At 50.2% G+C, this 18,303-nt stretch overlaps 1 protein-coding gene across 2 annotated transcripts in view; it reads left to right on the top strand.

The window, feature by feature from the left end:
• Positions 1-18,303, top strand: part of LOC111154164 (family with sequence similarity 49 member A) — a 98,611-nt gene that overhangs the window by 19,967 nt on the left and 60,341 nt on the right. Inside the window, exons 2-3 of one of the 2 annotated variants that reach the window (XM_022513593.1) lie at positions 16,473-16,499; positions 18,139-18,285. The gene's annotated coding sequence lies outside the window, so the exon portion shown is untranslated. Of the gene's footprint in view, positions 1-16,472; positions 16,500-18,138; positions 18,286-18,303 lie in introns of those variants that run through there. The other variant, XM_022513590.1, reaches the window with a different exon arrangement.

Genomic DNA, 18,303 nt, shown 5'->3' on the forward strand with positions numbered 1-18,303 from the left:
AAGAAAGGCTGGTGGAGAGTTGTTTCTCAGAATATGTTCTTATATCATGGAACCGGTCCTGGCAGGACACATCCAGAAGGCATTTACTCATGCCTTCCTTGATCAGATAAATGCTTTGAAAACACTGTGTCTGGGTGGGCACTGAGGGAACGACAGGGAGCAAGACTGCCATGGACCTGGTCCTGAAAACACACACAGGATATTGAATTGTAGGTGAATATAGACAGAACCGGATACTCCTTTTGTAATATCCTGGGAGGGGAAATGTGGAAAATGTGGAAGGTAAATAAAATTACAGAGGGGATGTTTAGATACAATTATTTACCGACTTCGGGTTGTTCTGTTTCATTTTGACTGTATCTATTTTTTTATAAAACAAAAGCATAATTATTCACTGAAGTCCCTCGGACCTTTCCTTGGTTGGTCTGGACAAGTAGCCAACGGTTCAGGTCTGCTCCTTCCGTGGTTTTATATAATTCCCGCAGGCTTTCGGGACAGTGCTGTGTCTTAAGACAGTGGAGAAGGGTGTATCTCTAGGTCCTTGCTTCTTACAGTTCCCCTGTCTACAGATCCCTTTCTCTGTGGCTGGATGCTGTGTGTTTTTTAAGCTACAGTTCAGAGATCGTCGACTAAAGTCATCCATTGAAGCATTGGACAACTGTTTACTGAAAGCCTGCTTTGTGGATGTGTACTTCTAGGCTCTGGGGAAAGGCTTACATCAGTGAGGGGGAAAAAGTAGATAATAAAGCAATAATAATAATAAATCGGGGGAAGGTAATAAAGTGATATTTATTGCCTTCTAGTATATTAGAAGGTCAAAAAAGCAGTGGAAAAAAATGGAGCGCAGTGTAAAGGGAATATGTTTTGATCTACGCTGGATATATTTTAAAGGTAAGGCCAGAAGGATTTTTGGAAGGATTGCATGTGGGGCGTAAAATAAGAGAGGAGGCTGGGATGACTCAACGTTTTGTCCTAGGACACTGGACGGATGGAATCGTCATTAGCTGAGATGAGAAAGACTGGGGGCTGGGGAGCTGCACAGAGAGAGGAGACGGGGAGTTCAGTCTGGGGCTGTGACACATTTGAGGTAGGCGTCCAAGTGTAGACTTTGAGGAGGCTGTGGTTATTGTAAATAAGGGAGAGGTCAAAGCTGGAATTATGGATTTGAGATTCATCGAAATAGAGATGATACTTAAAACCATGAACCCAGATAAGGTCACCAAAAGTGTGAGTCCTGATAGAGAAGAAAGAGCCTGAAGGCCTGAGTCCCAGGAGATGCCAAGGTGAAGTATGGGAAGAAAGCCAAGGAACCAGCCAAAGAGAATAAGAAGGAACAGACGTTAACTAGGGGGAGCAATAGGAGACTACGATCTAGGGGTCAGGTAACTAAGACTTTTTGGATCAAAGACTCAACTGTGTCACCACTGATGATGGTCTAGTGACGATGAAGGTTGAGAACTCATCATTGGATTTAGGCTCCTGGAAGTCATGCGTGTGGCCCACTGGGTCCCCGCCCACCCAGCGTGTGTCCTCCACGTGTTGTGTGCTCCTCTCGTGATGTTCTACACGGCAGCGACGTGATCTGTTCAAGTAGCCAGGCCCACACAAAATAGCTTATGTCAGCAAGCCTGGAGCCATCCCCACTAATTACTGAGGTAACGTTAGTGAGCTACGCTGGTGTACCAGGACCTATCTGGATGGCATGAGTGTGTTTAAGTCAAATGCACACTCCTCTGCCCTCAGTTATCTTACCATCTAAGAGAGAAAACCAAGGTGTCTGGGCTCTGTTACAGCACCAGGAAGCGATTGAGGTAGGAAAAAATTATGGAAGTTCAGAGACCGGCAAAGCTTCCCCTGGGGGTCAACTTTGAGTCAATGGCTGAAGTGGCCTTTGAATGTGGCCTTGAAGGATGGACAGGATTCGGAAATGAGAAGGCAGAGAAGAGAGAACTATTTCAGACAGAGGGAACGCTAGAGCAAGGGAGACAGCTGGAAAGGGGGCACTGAGCTGGAGGGAAGGGTGTGGGAAGGAGAGAGACAAGTGGGAGACAGGGCCTGGAATTTTGGCCAGGACCTGATGAAGAGAGTCTTAGAAATTGGAATTTTGGCCAGGACCTGATGAAGAGAGTCTTAGAAATTAGATTCTGGGCTTTATTTCTTGGTCAACGGGGAAATCATTAAAGGCTTTGGAGCCACAGAGTGATGTGGGAATAGTTGTGCTGCTTCGGGAAGAGTCATCTGGCTGTGTGTGCAGAACCGTCCAGAAGAAAGAGAAGAAGGACCTAAATTAGGGCAGTGGCAGTGGGAGGAGGGAGGAGAGGTGGGAGGAGGGGTGACGTGAGACTCAGCGGAGGCAGAACCCACAGGACGTTAACACTCAGGAGTGCGGAGCGCCTGGCCTGTAGCTGGGGCTCTGGGCCCTCCCTGAAAACCACAGGAGCCTTTTGAAGTGCAGTGACCTAGGCAGTCCCTGGTCACTGGTACTTGTCACCTCCACCCCCCCAGTCCTCCTCTGAACCAGGCGCTCTTGAGTTTCACCTCGTTAATGACATAAAGCATGCTTATTTCTGGAACTCTGTGATTAACACAGTTTCTGCATTGAAGAAACAAAGGAGCTCTGCATTCCTGGACTTTAGGGAGGTCATTTTGGAGATGGGAGAGATGAATGCCAGCAAGGGCCCATCCAGGCCACCTCCCGCCCTCGGGCTCTGATTTTTCTGTTGCGTCTGGGCTGATCAGCCGTGTGCGGCATCGGCATTTCCTGAATTGTTGGGTGAAGCAGCAGTCAGAGCCCTGGGGAGGGGGAAATGCATGGTGCCACCCTGCCTGGCAGTGCCATAGGAAATGCCAAGTGACCCAGATGGGGCCCAGGCAGCCTGCCTGCTCATTTGCCCAGGCAGATCCACCTCAGGAGCACGGCCTTTGTACCAGAGGACAGAAACCCTCCCGCTGTTCCGTCAGTCTCCCAGCCTCAGCTCGAGTGGGCTCACGCTCAAGCAGGTAATGGCACCCAGGGGGATCCTCACTATTTCCGTGAGATTGGAACCCCGGGCTGTGGGGGAAGGGGCTGGCCTGCCGCCAGCACCAGCATCCCAATTCATGTGGCAGCGTGGGGGGACGAGCCTTTGTGGCAAGGCTGGCTTCCTCCTGACTCTGCCCATAAAAGGAGAAAAGTGCTGCTATCTGGTCGACATTGGGTAGGATTGCTGATGATAAATTTTTTAAAAGTGTGGATTTTCCCCCCTTTTTTGCAAAGCGGGGGGGGGGGGGGGGGGAGAAGGGGGCGGGGAGAGAAAGAGAGGGAGAGAGAAAGAAAGAGAGAGAGATTGCTTTCACACAGTTTCTAGGCTGTATGTGCTAACAGATGGATCCAGACTCATCTTTTATCTAGTGTTACAGAAGATAAAACTGAAACTGGATGATATGCTGCCTCTTCAATTTACAAGAGGGGGGGAAAAAATAAAAAAGCTTTTTAAGGGAAGCCCTTATGGTAGAAAAGAACGGTCCAAAATATCGTCTGGCTTTACTCAAAAGACAAAGTACAGTGAGACCATTTAAAAGTGATTTTCTCCCTCTGCCTCCCTGACTTCCCCCAAGTATATGATCTCTGTGTCAGAAGTAGGCCAAGCTTTAAGGCTATCATGAATTACGTATCAAGAGACATTATTACCCAAGAGTCTTGAACAAATGCCCCATGGTTTAAATTTTACGTATATTTTTTTCCCCCTCTCGGTGGTAGCAATTTCAGTCTCTGCCTTCTTCCTTAGATGGAAAAGGAAAGTGTTTTAGAGAATGCAGGAGGAGACGAGACGTTATGCTAATAAAGGTAATTGTGCAATGATGGGAAACTGCTCTGTTCTCTTGGAAGGAAGCTTTTGTCCCGCACCCACTGGCCCTGCGCTCCAGGTACTGGGCCTGCTCCGGCTTTGTCTTGTCTGATTTTAGCAGGAGTCAGACACCCACAGAGTCAGGGCTGACTGAGAGGGACAACACATGAACTAGGCATCCGTACACCCACCCCTTAGGACAGATAGCCTCTGAATATCAGGTGTGCTTTCCCGACTTCTCTCAGAGTCAAGAAGGGCTTTCTGAAACTAATTCTTTGATCTGAAATTGGAGCCATCCACTGGGTCAGGAGGAAAGGCAGGTGCCTGCTGTTTGCTTTTTTGCCTCCTTAGAGCCCTCGAAGGGGTCAGAACATTAGCCCCGAACACAAGTGCTGAAGGGCACGTGCATCCCCGGCACAGTACTGGGTAGGACGTCCAGATAAGAACGCCTCTGGCTGTAGGAGGGGGTGTTCTCTGTCCAGGCCCCATAATCTCCCTCCCAATTCATCCTCCTGGAGTGGGTATTTCACAGTGCCTAGCTCTCCTTGAGATAGCCTGGGAGAAGCTGGTTATGATTCTTTATATAGGCTTCTCATCTTTTTTTAATCTTTAATAATCCTTTTATTAACTGTCTCCTTTTATTCTTCTTATGCTTTGGAATATGGTGGGCACACCACGTTTTTAGCATTTTAGAGATGAAATAATTGGAAGCTGGAGCGGAAATGCAATGGACTACGGTCCCTGTCCCTCGAGCAGTGAAACACACATACACATCCACACAGGCATACATGTGATCTAGAATATGAGCCTGATGGTATCGCCCCACCACAGGAGAACAATAAAAGGAGAACCCTACGATCCAGCTCCCATTCGGAGGGAAGGGTCCTTTCTGAGGCTTTGCCGGTACTCTGTCTTCTAGCTCAGTCCCCGTCTCGAGCTTCCATTCAGGCTTCCCTCCCACTGCACCCCATCATGTTCGCACACTCCAGCCTTACCCCACCACATGGAGTTCTTACTTCGTGAGCCATATCACTTCTGTCCATACATATTGTCTCCTTGTTACCTGAGCCCGAGCACCACCCCCTTCCCACTCTCCTTCACACGTTCCTCATTTCCGTGGCTATGTCCTGCGTGGATTCCGGACTCAGTGCAGGTCCTCCTAGGAAGCCTTCATCCCCCAGATTCCCACCATGAGGCTCCGGCATCCATTACTGGCACAGTCACATCAGCCCATTCATTCCCATTGCAACAGCTGCCACATTGTATCTTCATTGTCATTTCATGTATGTCTATCTTTTCTCATAGCTCAGGAGCTGCTAGCGAACATGAGGGAGTCACCAAGCTTTGCTCTCAGAATCTTCATCCTAGAGAAATTCAGGAAGATAGCAATCGGTTGCAGGGTGGGTCATGGTGGGATTCTTCCTCCCTGTCACTGTCCCTCTGGATATACCCCAAACAAGGAGTCAGCCCACCAGGCCAGGTTTGGTGACTGTCCTGTGTACCATCAGGTGTGTGGCTGCTTTTAGGCCCCAAGATGAGGTCACCACTGCTGCCCCATTTATCACCACCCCGACCCAGGCCTTTGGTACTGTGCCCAGCTGATACATTTGAGAAAGTTCATCTCCAGATCCGTGGTGTCTGATCTATCACTGAGTCAACAAAGTCACTGGGGGAGAAGCAGGTCGTTAGGACAGAAGGAACGCGGTATTCAGGCCGACAGACCTGAGTGAGAATCCCACTTCTGCCACGAATGGGTGATCTGTGTGATCTCAGGAAATTGACCTTAATGCTCGGAGCCTTTGTATCTGTCTCAGTAAAATGAGGGAGAGGCGTCGTATGAAGCTGTTTGTTAATGACAAGAGATTATGTTGTAAAGTACTTGGTACTTAAAGGAGATTCAAAACTGTTGAGTGTTAGTAGTATGAAAAACAATCCAGCTTCCAATCTAAGAAATCAGATTATTAAAAATATAGTAAAAGGATTTTACCGTCACTGATGAAGAAAGCCATCATGGCATTGCTTTAGACATTACAACTTTAAATTAAAAAAAGAAAAGAAAAGAATCTGTTCAAGGCAGGAGCATTGGAATAACAAAGAAAAATCTCCAACTGTTTGGCCTTCCACACATTTTCTTATTTCTCTTAGCCTGGGTTGCCTTATCTCCATGACGGGCATAAGGAGACCCGTGTTGCCAGGGTGTGGACGTGAGAAATGAGTGAGAGAGGAGCGGTTGAAAAGGCCACGTGCAGCCAAGGATGGGGCTGGTTCTCAGTAAGTGGTTTTGGAATTTCTTTCCCTGAAGCTGTTCTACTCCCATCTGTGAATTCTGCCTGGATTGTAACCAGTTTATTCCTGAGCTCCTAGTAGCCTTGGAGTTTGGTAGAAGGACCTGAACAAGAGCCTCTTCTGGGCACTCAAAAATACTGCGTCAGCCAGAGAGTCAGTAAGAAACTCAGCAGCGGGCCTGGGGCAGCCTGCCCCCCATCCCCGGGCCTCCAGCTCCTCGTCCACACGCTGCAGGAGGAGGGCAGACAGTCGCCCAGGTGGCTTCCAGCTCTGGCATCCTTGGAGTCTAATTTATAGATGAGTGAGTTGTCATTCACAGACCAGGAAGGGCCAAATTACCCTCATTACTCTGCTCGCAGCTCTGGTGCCTGAGAAGCCACTGGGTCCTGTCACATCTAGAATTAGCTCTGAACCCTTGGGCTTTTAATTAAAGGGCTTTGTAAGTCAGATGGTTTATGGTCAGATTCAGATCTTCAGGGAGACACGCAGGGAGGTCCTCTCTCCTGTCATCTCCTCCTTCTCCCAGCACAGAGGCAAGGAGCTGGGAGATGTGTGGGGGTGTTCCAGAAAGGGCTTGTGGCTCAGCCTGGCCCTGAGGCCGCACGGGTTCTAGGCCCCAGAGGCTCAGGGACCACTGATGTGTGGCCCGCCCCGGCTTTTTTTCCCTCGGAGTTTCTGGGCTGTGCCCGCCAGGGCTGCTTTGGCTGTGGCTCCCCACGGTGGCCGCAGGGACAGGAGTGGATCTTACCCAGCGCTGTTTCCGCTTCGGGTGGCTTGTGCTAAGTGCATTTGCAATCCCATGTGGTCGAAGGGATAAAAGGACTGTCTTAAAAAAAAAAAAAAAGTGGTTTCTGAATGTGTGGAAAGCAAGGCTGCCTGCTGTGTGTTTTTAACAATTGCCTCCCCAGGGGAGGGTTGAAAACCTCACCTTTCAAGATGTTTCAACTCAGATTAGAAAGTAACTTTAATAAAATTGCTCTTCTGACCACGGCTGCTGCGATTGCAGACTGGTGATTATTTGTCTAACCCGAGTCTCCAGGGCTGGAACTGGACACCATGTCCCTCCCAGAGGAGGTGAAATTGTGTTAGTTACATCCTTCCACCTGGTGTCACCTTGGGGGGAGGGGATGTGCATGCGCACTGGCGTGGGCTTTCAGGAAGGAGCACATCAGGATTTCAGACCAGTTCACTTTTCCCACAATCTATTACTGAGCATATACTGTGTGCCCGGCACCGTATCTTGTCCTGGTCCTTTCTTTCTGTCGTCTGCGTCCCAGTGTTCTGCACCCATCTGCTGTCTGGGTAGGATTCCTGTAAACTGATCCAAGTCCCCTCAATGTTTCTCCCACATGCCGATGTATTGAGGGACCTTGAATGGGCCACTGTGTGGTGCCACAGGGAAGCATTAGCCTGGCGAGGGCTTTGATCACCTCTTCAGGTAGGTACAGAACAGTTAGAGTGTGTGAAAATCTTCCATGGAGGTTTTGCAACTTTGGCGCTACTGACATTTGGGCCAAAATCAGTCTTTATTGTGGGAGACTCTCAGGGCTTTGCAGGATGTTCAGCAGCGTCCCTGGCTTCTACCTTGGGTGCCAGGAACACCACACACACGCTCCAGCTGGGACAGCCAAAAATGTCCACAGACATTGCCAAATACGTCCTCAGACTTTACATTTACCGAAACGCCCTTCTGTCTATTGTCCTAGTTTATGTAGTTAGGCGGAAGGATTTTCTTTTGCTCCCCTTTTATAGCTAAAGTAATTGAGGGCCAGGAAGGGAAGAATTGCCTATCAAACAGTGAGTCAGGGAAAGAGCTAAGGTTATAATTTAAGTTGCTGTCTTCCCAACCCAGTGTCCTTCTTGTGGATCCACTCAGTGGTGTAGTGGTGAATGTTTAGTCACTGATGCTCTGGGAAAAACAAAAGCAAAGCAAACCTGATTGGGAGTGGTTGCCAATGTCATGGTGCAAGTACCCCCACCATGGCCAGTTTCTTCTCAAAAAGACATCCCTGAACCAGAAGTTGGGAGGAGACATGCATAATTGGCTCTGGTTGGCCGGTGCCAGCTGGTTCCAGGATGCCACTGGGCTCACATGTGCTTCTGCTCAGATAGCTTTGCTCTCTCCTGGACTGCTTCTACCCCTTCCCACTTCCCCGTCCACAGATACACTGACACTGGAAGGTGCCATGGGGAAGCATTAGCCTGGTGAAGGCTTTGATCGCCCCTTTGGATAAGCACAGAACAGTTAGAGTGGAATTTTCTCCCTCTCCTGTTAACATTTGGTTTCATAATCTTCCCACCTGAGGATCTGCAGAAGCAGGAAAGCTCTGGTCTTAGGATCGCCTGGATTGAATCAACTCCTGAGCAGGAGCTACGTAAGGGCTGTTGGTCAGCATCCATCATATTGAGTGTGAGGTGCCTGGAGATATGGGGTAGTGATGGCCACAGGGCTATTGCACATACCCTTCTGGGAGATGGGAATAGGGAGTAGGCTAGAGTTTTAGTCTGGATATGAACTTCAACTTCCGTAAGACCCAGTCTCCACACCTGTAAAGGGAGAACTAGCTTATGTCGGGAGCCTCGGGTGTGTGCTCACCTACTCCATTGCTTGAAGGATTGCCTGGTTATCATTATAGTATCAGCTCATCAGGCCTAAGAACTCAGCTGGGCTTGGCTTTTTCCACTTGGTCATGGTTCAGTGCCATATGCTCCTTCTCTCTGGTCCAGCCTGAGATCTTGGGGAGCTGGGACTGTGGGAAGAACCTTCACCTGGGTTATTGAAAGACCTGGATTGTCATCCCAACTTTGGTACCACCTCATTCCACAACCTTGGGAAGCAGTTCAGTGTGACTAGAATGTGGGTGGCCCCGCGGGAAGGGTGGGAGCATGATGTGGCATTTGGAGTTTCTCCTGAAGGCGGTGAGAAGTGCTGAAAGAGAAGACACATCATCAGAAGTGTGTTTTATAAATTTCTTTCCACAGAGCACAGGGCCAGAGTCCAGGCAGGATGAAACTAGTTAGGGAGTGATACAACAGTCCAGTCAAAAAGTGAGGGAGCCCCCCACAGGCACTAATGCAGAGTGGCACAGACAGAAAATGCTGTGGGAGTTCAGAGAAGGGAGAGGTCAGCAGAGTATCAGAGAGGACTTCCTGGAGGAGGTGAGGCGGCTGCTGACTTGGAAGGATGGAGATGTATGGAGGTATAAGCCTAAGGCTGCAGAACAGGCAAGAAAACACAAAACTGCAGTAAAGCCCGTTGGGCTTAAACTGAGATTTTGTGTAAAGGATGGCAATGTAAAGGACCCGGTGATGGAAAGAATGCAAGGCTTTGGAAAGTGCATTCTTGTTAGAAGGCCGTGGGCCTCACAGGAAAGCACATTCTCTTGTCATCCTTCCACGGGGCTCAGATCAGAGGCGTTTTCCTGTCTGCAGCTCCCACTTGCTTTTTTGCCTTTGGCAAGGTATGGGGTGTCTGGGACCCTGACAAGGGGTGCCCATACTCACCCCCTGCAGCCCTGTGCTGTTGAGGAAGGCACTGTCTCTCTGAGGCTTGAAGGTGAAGGCTGTGCTGAATGCTGATGGATGACTCCTGATTCTCCTCGCAGTGGGGGGCCCAGGAAGGGACCAGCCGTGCTGGTGCGTGAGCGCAGTCCCCAGGGTTTGTCTGCCTAGGCCAGGGTGACCATGGTCCCCGGCGATAAGCCGTCTCCCAGCTGTCGCAGGTAGGTTCTCAATCACTCCTCCCTGGGTTGACTGTGACCCTTTGCCCTTACTAAGAAGGATGGAAAGGCCCCGTTGTCTCGCATGCCAGATTCATGACAGCGTGTCTGTCCCTGTCCACGAGGCGAAGGACAGCCAGCCTCACGGCGTCCGAGGTAACAGAGATGGGGGCTTCCCGTGGAGGGTCAGGAACCAAGAGTTTGCTGGGAAACAGCACGAGCTAGGTAGCACAATCTCTGAGGCTCACGTGAGTAAACAGGGAAGGGAAAATGACTCACCCCGGCTGGAACCATCTGGAATCAGTAGCAGGAGGACAGATTCCAGACACCCTCTGGACCTCAGAGTGTCCCTGTTGGATTTGGATTCAGATCCGGCCATTAGACAGGAGGGGAACCATTTGCCTGATTTAACAGAGACCTGCCTTGGAAGAAAATCACTTTCTCAAATGGCCGTATGTAACCTAGGTTAGGCTCTTACTCCATAGATGGGCTCCACCGATGGGCTGTTCTAGACAGCCCGAGTCCCGAGTTCCAAGGCCTTCTTCATTATGCAGGTGGCAGGGAATGACCTTTCCGCTGTCGTAGAGCTTTGGGATCAAAGCAGAGATGGGAGCCCGGTTCACGAACTTCTCAATCCACAGTGCTCTCTTTCCCTCCGGTCTCACGGCAGAGGCGCTCTCTCTATCAAACAACCAACAGAAGCCACCTAGAAAGTGCCCTCTGTTGCTACAGGCCAGGGGCTGGTGGGGAGTTCATAGGTGGTTTGCGGCGCTCGGATGGCGTCGACGTAGGACACACGTGTGGCGTTGGGAGCGTGAGTGCCGCCGATGTTGGCACAGTATGCGGGAACCCATCCCCGCCGCAGGGACTTGGATGGCAAATGACTCCAGCTGGACTGGCTTTCAGATTACGCTCAGTGCAATCTGGCCATGGCAACATTTCTTAGCTTCTAACTCCTGGGCAGCCCTGGCCTTGAACTTCAAAGCAATCCTTTACTCTCATCGTCCAGGCCCACTTTGCCCACGTAGTGAGGAGCAGTTGTATTTTCTAAAGTTCACATGAAATGGACAGACAGAGGCCAAGGTGCAAAGAAGTTACAGTTCACAGCTGATGGGCTCAAGACCCCAGGCACTTGCCACAGCTTCATCCCCCCACTAACACTTGAAAAAGTGTTTGATGTGCTAACTCACGGGCAGCATCCCAGGAAGCACCAGTGCAGGTAAAGCCCTTCATAGCCTGACACCCGTCTCTTTTCCTGCTGTCTCTGCTACCTCTTTCCCTCGTCCCCAGCCACGCTGAGCCTCCAAGGAAGCCAAATTTTACAATCGATCCTTGTCATTTTTGCGGGACCCTGGGCTAGTTACAAGAGCTATAACTCCCCCTTGAAGATAAGTAAGACATCCCTTTCCTCTTAACCAGCTCCCTGTCCAGTGACAAAGAGAAAAATACGGACATAAGTAGCTTTGATGCTTTAGAAGACAAAGCTCATTTGATCTTCAAAGTGGCCCAGAGAAGCTGCTGGTATATATTGCTGAAAGATCTGCATTTAATAGACTTTCCATCTGCAGATCAGAGGGAAACAGTGACTAAGTAAAGGTCGCACAGCCCAGCCAAGGCCACATTGGGAGTAGACTTAGGTTTCCCTTACTGCCTATAAAACATTCCTGCTACATCAGGGTGTCCTCTCGGCTTGTGTCACTGGGGATGGTTGGGCACAGCCTCTGCAGGCTGGACTGTCTGTCCCTGTCTTATTGCCGCCTGCCTGTGCGGACAAGGCGGCTGTCCCATGTCGATACCTCAAACCCATTAGGTTTGGCCCTTTCCCTACAGAAAGGCAGTAATCCTGTGGTTGCTGCCCAGGGAGGGAGGAGGGAAGATGGAAATTCCCCTGTTGTCTGCGATTTAATTATACTGACATTCAGGGTCATCAGGGAGAGGATGCTGGCCCCACTCCTTTTCAGAAATGTCTCCCCCTGCCCACCCCAGAGGAGAGCCTCCGGTTGACATGATCAATACTGTAAAACATGTTCTTCGCAAAGAGGAGGGAGCCACTGTGCCACTGGTGCGCAGAGAATGAGATGTGAACTTCTTAAATAACTGGGCCAAGTTTTCTGACAGGTTCAGTCAATGAAGCTGGTGTCCTCCTGTCCTCCTGCCCTCCACATGGGGGGCACTTACCTTAGGGCTGTTGAGGTGGGACAGAGAAGACAGACAGATGTTAAGCCACGACCCTGGGAAATGGAACAGATGTGAGCTCAGTGCTCCTGAGCTCTGCTCGAGACCCAGGCTCATGTTCTGGTTCTGCCATTGCCTGCCACTGGCGATGGCCCTCTCACCCTATGCCAGATACACCAGCTGTGAGCTATAGTATGCAGTATTAGGGAGTTAGGGATTGAACTTGGGCTCAGAGGTGTTACCCACCCCCCACCCCAGCTTACTGTCAACCTTGGCTACTCACACTGCCTCTCGGAGTTACTCTCTAAGTCCTTATCTGAATGAGCACAGCCATTTCCAGGAGGACCACAGGATGTGGAGCACACGGCCTGGTGCACAGTCAGTGCACAGTGCAAATGAGTGCCATGTTTTGATCCCCTCGCCATCATCCACTCATTGACCTCTGACAGTCTAGAATTGTCTGAGCCCAGACACTCTGGGCTATCACCATCTGGACTCTGGCCTGCTCCCAAGTTGTGTCCCCAGCACAAGAGGCTACATGCCAAGATGCAAGAAACTGGAACCAGTCCCAAGAGCTGTGTCCAGTCCTGGCTTCTCCGCCTACCTGCTGGATGGCAATAGACAAGTCTCTCCCCTTCTCTAGAACTCAGGGATCCTGTGAATGGCATTAACAGTCATATCAATAGTGGTAATGATAGTACCGATGTCAGTAGTGGTTTTATTGGTGTCGCCCCCCCCCCAAAAGTCCATGCCCTAACCCCCACAACCTGTGAATATGGCCTAATTTAGAAAGAAGGGTCTCACTTATTCCTCAAATATCATCACTTGCAGAAGCTGCTTCAGGAAGCAGAGAGCAGGCGTTGCTACCTGTTACTACAGGATGAGGCCTGCGGCCAGTGTCTCTGAGAGCAGCCCCTTCAGGCATGAGTAACCTTCCTCAGCCCCAAGAGTTTCTCTAGAGTCCTCAGAAATCACTAGACTACAAGTGCTGTGATGTTCCTTGATTAAATGAATGCAACCCGCTACGGCCTGATTCTTAAGTAGGGCTTCGTCTCCAGGCCAGATCCCTGGCCAAACACTCCAGCTCAGCACCTCCCAGGTCAGGGTCAGCACCTGCTGGTCTTGGAGGAAGGCTGGCTTGTCCTAGCAATGCTATCCCTGAGGAAGTGGGGTCCACCTGGCAGTGGGCCTCAGTTTCTCCAGTGAGGCTGGGTGGCTGCTCCCACACTGCCCTAGGCTGCCCCAGAAAGGAGAGCCACGGAGCCCTCCCATTTGGGGGACTGACTGGTTATCAGAACAGCTGCACATTCAGGTTCTGGGTGTGAGGGCCCAAGGAACCCAATGGTCCTTTTAAAATATATTGCCAAAACTTGTCACGCCTTGCTTCTAGAATCATAGCGTGACTCCTTTATAATCAAATTACATCAGCCTGTTTTATATGTAGGGCCTTTGAGCCCAGCAGATTTAGAAGGCATTCTGCTGAGCATAGGAGAGTGAGTGGCTGCAAAGGGGCATTTACATGGGTTGGAAAGCAGGGGGACACCCAGGAGAGTCCAGCACAACTAGGCATACAAACAAGCAGCCCCACAAACAAAGCCCTGTGGATTATGTGGGGGTTGACCAGATGTCTTGTGGGCCCAGGCCACTCCTGCTCTCTGTCTGTTGTCCCAGAGGCATCATTAATACCCCCTTTTCACTCTGAGAAGGATCTGGGTTTGGCTGATAAATCACGTGGTCACCCTAATTGCGTGTCATCTTATATGTGCATTCAACAGAGATGCAGTGTGGATGATATATTTGAAGAAAAGCCTATATCTGTGTGTTCCAATGGCTCCACGGCTGGCTGTGTGTGACACGGCTGCACCCTGTGACTGAGGCATGTCCCTGTCTCGTAACATACGTGCCTTCGAGGTGAAATCATGGGCCAAAATGTCAGATAGAGAGTGGTTTAGATCCTTTCTCATAACTTGCTGGCTTTTTGACATTGAGGAAATTACTTAGCTTATCTCAGCTACCCATTGGGGATAATCATAGAGACTCGACGGTTGGTGTCATTATGTGGTGACCCATGTCAAGCAAGTGCTTATTTCTTGATACATGATAAGCTACCAGCGTATGGCATTGCCACTATTGTTATTATTGTCATTATTATTATTTCATGACCGTTATTATTGTGGCTTTAGTCCCTCCATCTATGACATGGTGGTGGGTGATCCTTGTCCTGGCCTGCTCCCCGGGTCTTCATGAGACTAAAAGCAAGTAGCATCCCCAGAACCTAGTGTCCCTGGGACTGTGCGTGCTGTCCCAGGCGAGGACTTTGGACAGAGTCTCCCTCGTGCTCCTGCCCAGTGGGGCCATCCCTTTGTGACATGGAAGATGGGTTCCCAAGACATCATCGCCCCTTCCACCCACCCTGAGGACTCTCCCCTTGCTGGCCCTCCTCGGCCCAGCCTACTTCCTCTTCCCGTGAACAACGCTGTATAAACACCAAGGCCAGAACATCACTTACTGTGGGGGGAGAGGGGTGCCACCCAAGAAGGGCAGGGTCCAGATTCCCGGGTGGGCCTGTGGGGCACCTCTCAGTGTTCTCCACCTGGGGAGCTTCCTCCCTTCCTGTGCCTCTTGAATGAAGGTGTCCTCTGTTCCCAGGGTCCTTGCTTTATTCCCTGGCTCTTTCCATTAATTTGCTTTTCTGTATGCCTCGCCCTTTCTTTCTTTCTTTCTTCTTCTTTTTCTTTGAATGTGACTGCTCTGAAAGGGAGGATTCCCTAGTGGTTGAGAGCAGGAAGTCCACCCGGACTGCCTGAGTTGAAATCTTGGCTCTACCTACCATCCAAAAGCTGAGTCCCTTGGAGGAGCACCTCAGTGTCCTTATCTGTGAAAGGGGGCAAGAGGGATATGTCTCCTGTGTGGTTGCTGGGAGGTATCAGGGGTCACTAAGCCTAACAATGCCTGATGCCCAGGGGGTGCCTGCTGAATGGGGGCTATTTGTGTCCTAAAATCCTGCCCGTCCCTGTTTCTTCATGTCCCCGGGTATTCTTGGTGCCGTGGGACTGAGGCTGCAGGGAGATGTCCTGGCCCGAGTCTAGGCTCTGCTGCTGGTTCGTGGGGACTCTCGGGAGCAAGCCACCCATGCTGGGCCTTCTCACTGGGCTCTGCCTTCTCTTTGGTGTGCCCCTGCCCTGCCCTTTCACTTCTGGAGCCTTTCAAAAGTGGAAGACACACAGCGGTTCTGAGCTCTCAGAGCCTCCACTGAACAGGGCAGGACACATAACGTGGAGAAAAAGCCACACGTCGTAGACAGGAGGTCGGGAGATGCCTGTCATCGTCTAGGTTCTGTGGTGTGACCCTGGATTAGTCCTTTCATGTCTCTGGATTTCAGTGTCCCCGGTTTCAAAATGGGGGCAATGACCCCTCTAAAAAATGACCCAGAGTGAGGGTGTTACAGAAGCGAGGGCCCCTGACGGTCTCAGGTGGTGCAGGCAATGTGGCCGCAGCCCCGGCGACAGTCCATGTGGCTGGGGACAGAAGTCACTCAGCACTGGGGTTGTGTGAGGTTGTGCTGCTTGTGGGGACCCGAGACGCGAGTTGTAAGGGTCCTTCCCTGCTGACCTCTGCGCTCTCTGAGGGACATCTGGCCTAAGGGTGACTCAAACAGGAAGCCATCAGCCGTCACTTCAAAAGCTTGGACTCCTCTCAGAGATGGGCTTACTTCGCGTTGCTCTCTGTTTGGATGGTGGGGGAGTAATTCACCAAGTTGAGGGCAGATCCTCCGAGAAAGCCCCTCCCTGAGAAGGCCTCTGTGACCACATCAGTCGGATGGAAGGAGGTGGGCTGTGCTGGGGGCTGGATAAGATCATAAGTGACCCAAATGCTGGTCCGTGGACCAGAGCCAAGATGGTGACATCAAAACTCTCCAGAAGCTTTGACCACCACTTCAGGATGGAATTGTACTTTCTGTTAGCTTCTCCAGATGCACAATGAGTTTGGGAACTGCTAGCGTGGGTGGGACTAGGCTTGCCTGTCAGAGGGCTCCTCGTTACTGTCCCCTTCCTGGTCCCCATCAGGAGGCTGGAAGTGTTAACAGTATTAGCCCTGTGGAAGGATCAGGTTACGATTAGGGTTATCTATTCATGTGGTTGTTAGCCTAACCAGGTGTCCGTGTCCTTCATGATGTATAGTGGGTGTTGGGGGACTTTTGAGAGGACACCATGGGTAGGAGAACATTCTGGAAGTACCAGAGTGTCACAGTCTGGCAATGACCTAGCATTTTACCGGCCTGGCCCTCTTAGTTTTGTGGTGGAAGAAAGTGGGATTCTGGCTGGGCCTCGGGGGGAGAATCAAGTTCCTATCATATACACAGAAAATGGATTATAATTTTGAGAGTGTTCGAGAGAGAAAGCGGTGGGGACAGGACAGTGACCCTGATACCTGATGACTTCAACTTCTTCTCTCTTGTTTTCAGGTCCTTCTGTGGTACACCCAGCAAAAGGTGAGAGACACCATCTTACCCCTGGATCCTAGTTCAGAAATTCACCTTCTTCACTGCCTACACCCACGTGCACAGGAAACAGGTCCCGTGTCAGGGCTCCCTTTTCCTCAGGCTGTGCTCTGTGCTGGGACTTTACGAACACAACCCCAAATCCAGAGGAGACAAACTTCTCTCCCCCTTTACCTCTGTGACCTGGTTTCCCAAAGTGCAGGGCCGGCCTCACAAAGGCAGGCTCAGGATTCACTTTCTCATCAGGCCAAGGACTTTTCAGAGTCCCTGTGTTTTCCATATCATTTCCTTCCTTCCTCTCCCCCCCTTCACTTCCTGTTTTTTCTTCCTCTTTCTCCACCCCCTAGCCTGGCTCTCCAGCCCTGTCCCTTGTTGTCTGAGAACAGGAACAAAGCGCAGAGCGTAGATAATCATGATTTCCTGATGGGCCCTCTCTCACTGCTGGGAGCCAGGGACAGGCCCAGCTTCTCTGGGACACTGGAGCCTCTGCTGGGAGCACAGCAGGAAGCCTGGCCTTTAGAGCCCGCTGTCTGAGAGAGAACCTAACAAGAGTAATCCTTCACGTCCTTGCAACAAGTCATAGTTTCCAAAGAACTTTCTCCTGCATTCAAGCTAAAACACTGGAAAAATAAGACAACTGCTAGTGTTTTGGCCAAGTAACTGAAGTCTAGTTCAGATGGACAAAACAGTGATGGGGGAGTTAGATAGGAGTTCATTTCTGGGTCTGCACTCTCTTCTCTTTATGCTTCTATAGATCATTCTGGTTCTCTGAAACTGAGTTCCCTAGGCTTTTGGAAAAATGGAGTTACCGGTACCTCATGGGGACTTTTGAGGACAGATCAGGAAAATGTATCTGTCAGATTCATATGGTAGGCCTGGCAGATCTTATTTGCTTAATAAATGTGAGATCCCCTCCTGGGTTTTGGTTTTCCGCACAGAGGAGTGACTGTTCAATTATAGAGTAGCCAGAAAAATCACATAATAAATGATACCCCTGGGAGGAGGGTCCATATCTGTCTGTTACTGTGTTTTCCTGAAACAAGGAGAAAGAGAGAAAGACAGAGAGACAGAGACAGCGACTGGCTGGGCACAAATCATTGAAAAACAAAGCCCACCCACCACTGTGCTCCTGGGGCCCAATGTTCCACAATAATATTTTTCTGATGGGAAATAGAGCAATCCCAACCACAGGCCTGTTTCACTCATTTAGCTCCCAGGGGCAAAACTATAAAAAACAGCAATCTGGAAAAAGTCCCACCTCCCTTTTTGAAAATCTGCTTAAAAAAAAAAAAAAGACTTCCCAACCAGGGTCAGTGACCACTTATTTGAGAAGTCAGCCTGACCACGGAGCTACTTTTTAAAAAATTCCGAAGGCCAGAGACTCAGAGACCTATTCCAATTTGAATTCTCCAAGTGGCCGAGTCCTTGAATGAGGCTCTTTGCTTCTAAGCCTCAGTTTCCCAAACTACAAAACGAAAGCATTGCACAAGTGGCAATTGCATCAGTTTCTTGTAGGCCTAATCGTCTGTAATTCTGGTATTCTCTCTGCTCTCCTTAACACATGTATTCTTTCTAGAAGAGAACAGGAAATGGCCTCTCAAAGTAACATGACTTGCATTCCCTTTAACAGATTAACACTCACTTGACGACGGAGAAACGGAGAAACGACAGGACTCTAGGGGGCCACAGCCCTGGTTTGGGAGCCCAGACTTGCCAGCTAGCTGCTTTGTCCCATCAGCCTGGACAGGTGAACCTGAATCACAAGAGAGAGCTCTAGGTAAGAAACAAATGACTT

The sequence above is a fragment of the Enhydra lutris genome, unplaced genomic scaffold (genome assembly GCF_002288905.1).
Source record: "Enhydra lutris kenyoni isolate GAN:26980312 unplaced genomic scaffold, ASM228890v2 scaffoldscaffold35, whole genome shotgun sequence".
NCBI classification, from domain to species: Eukaryota; Metazoa; Chordata; class Mammalia; order Carnivora; family Mustelidae; genus Enhydra; species Enhydra lutris.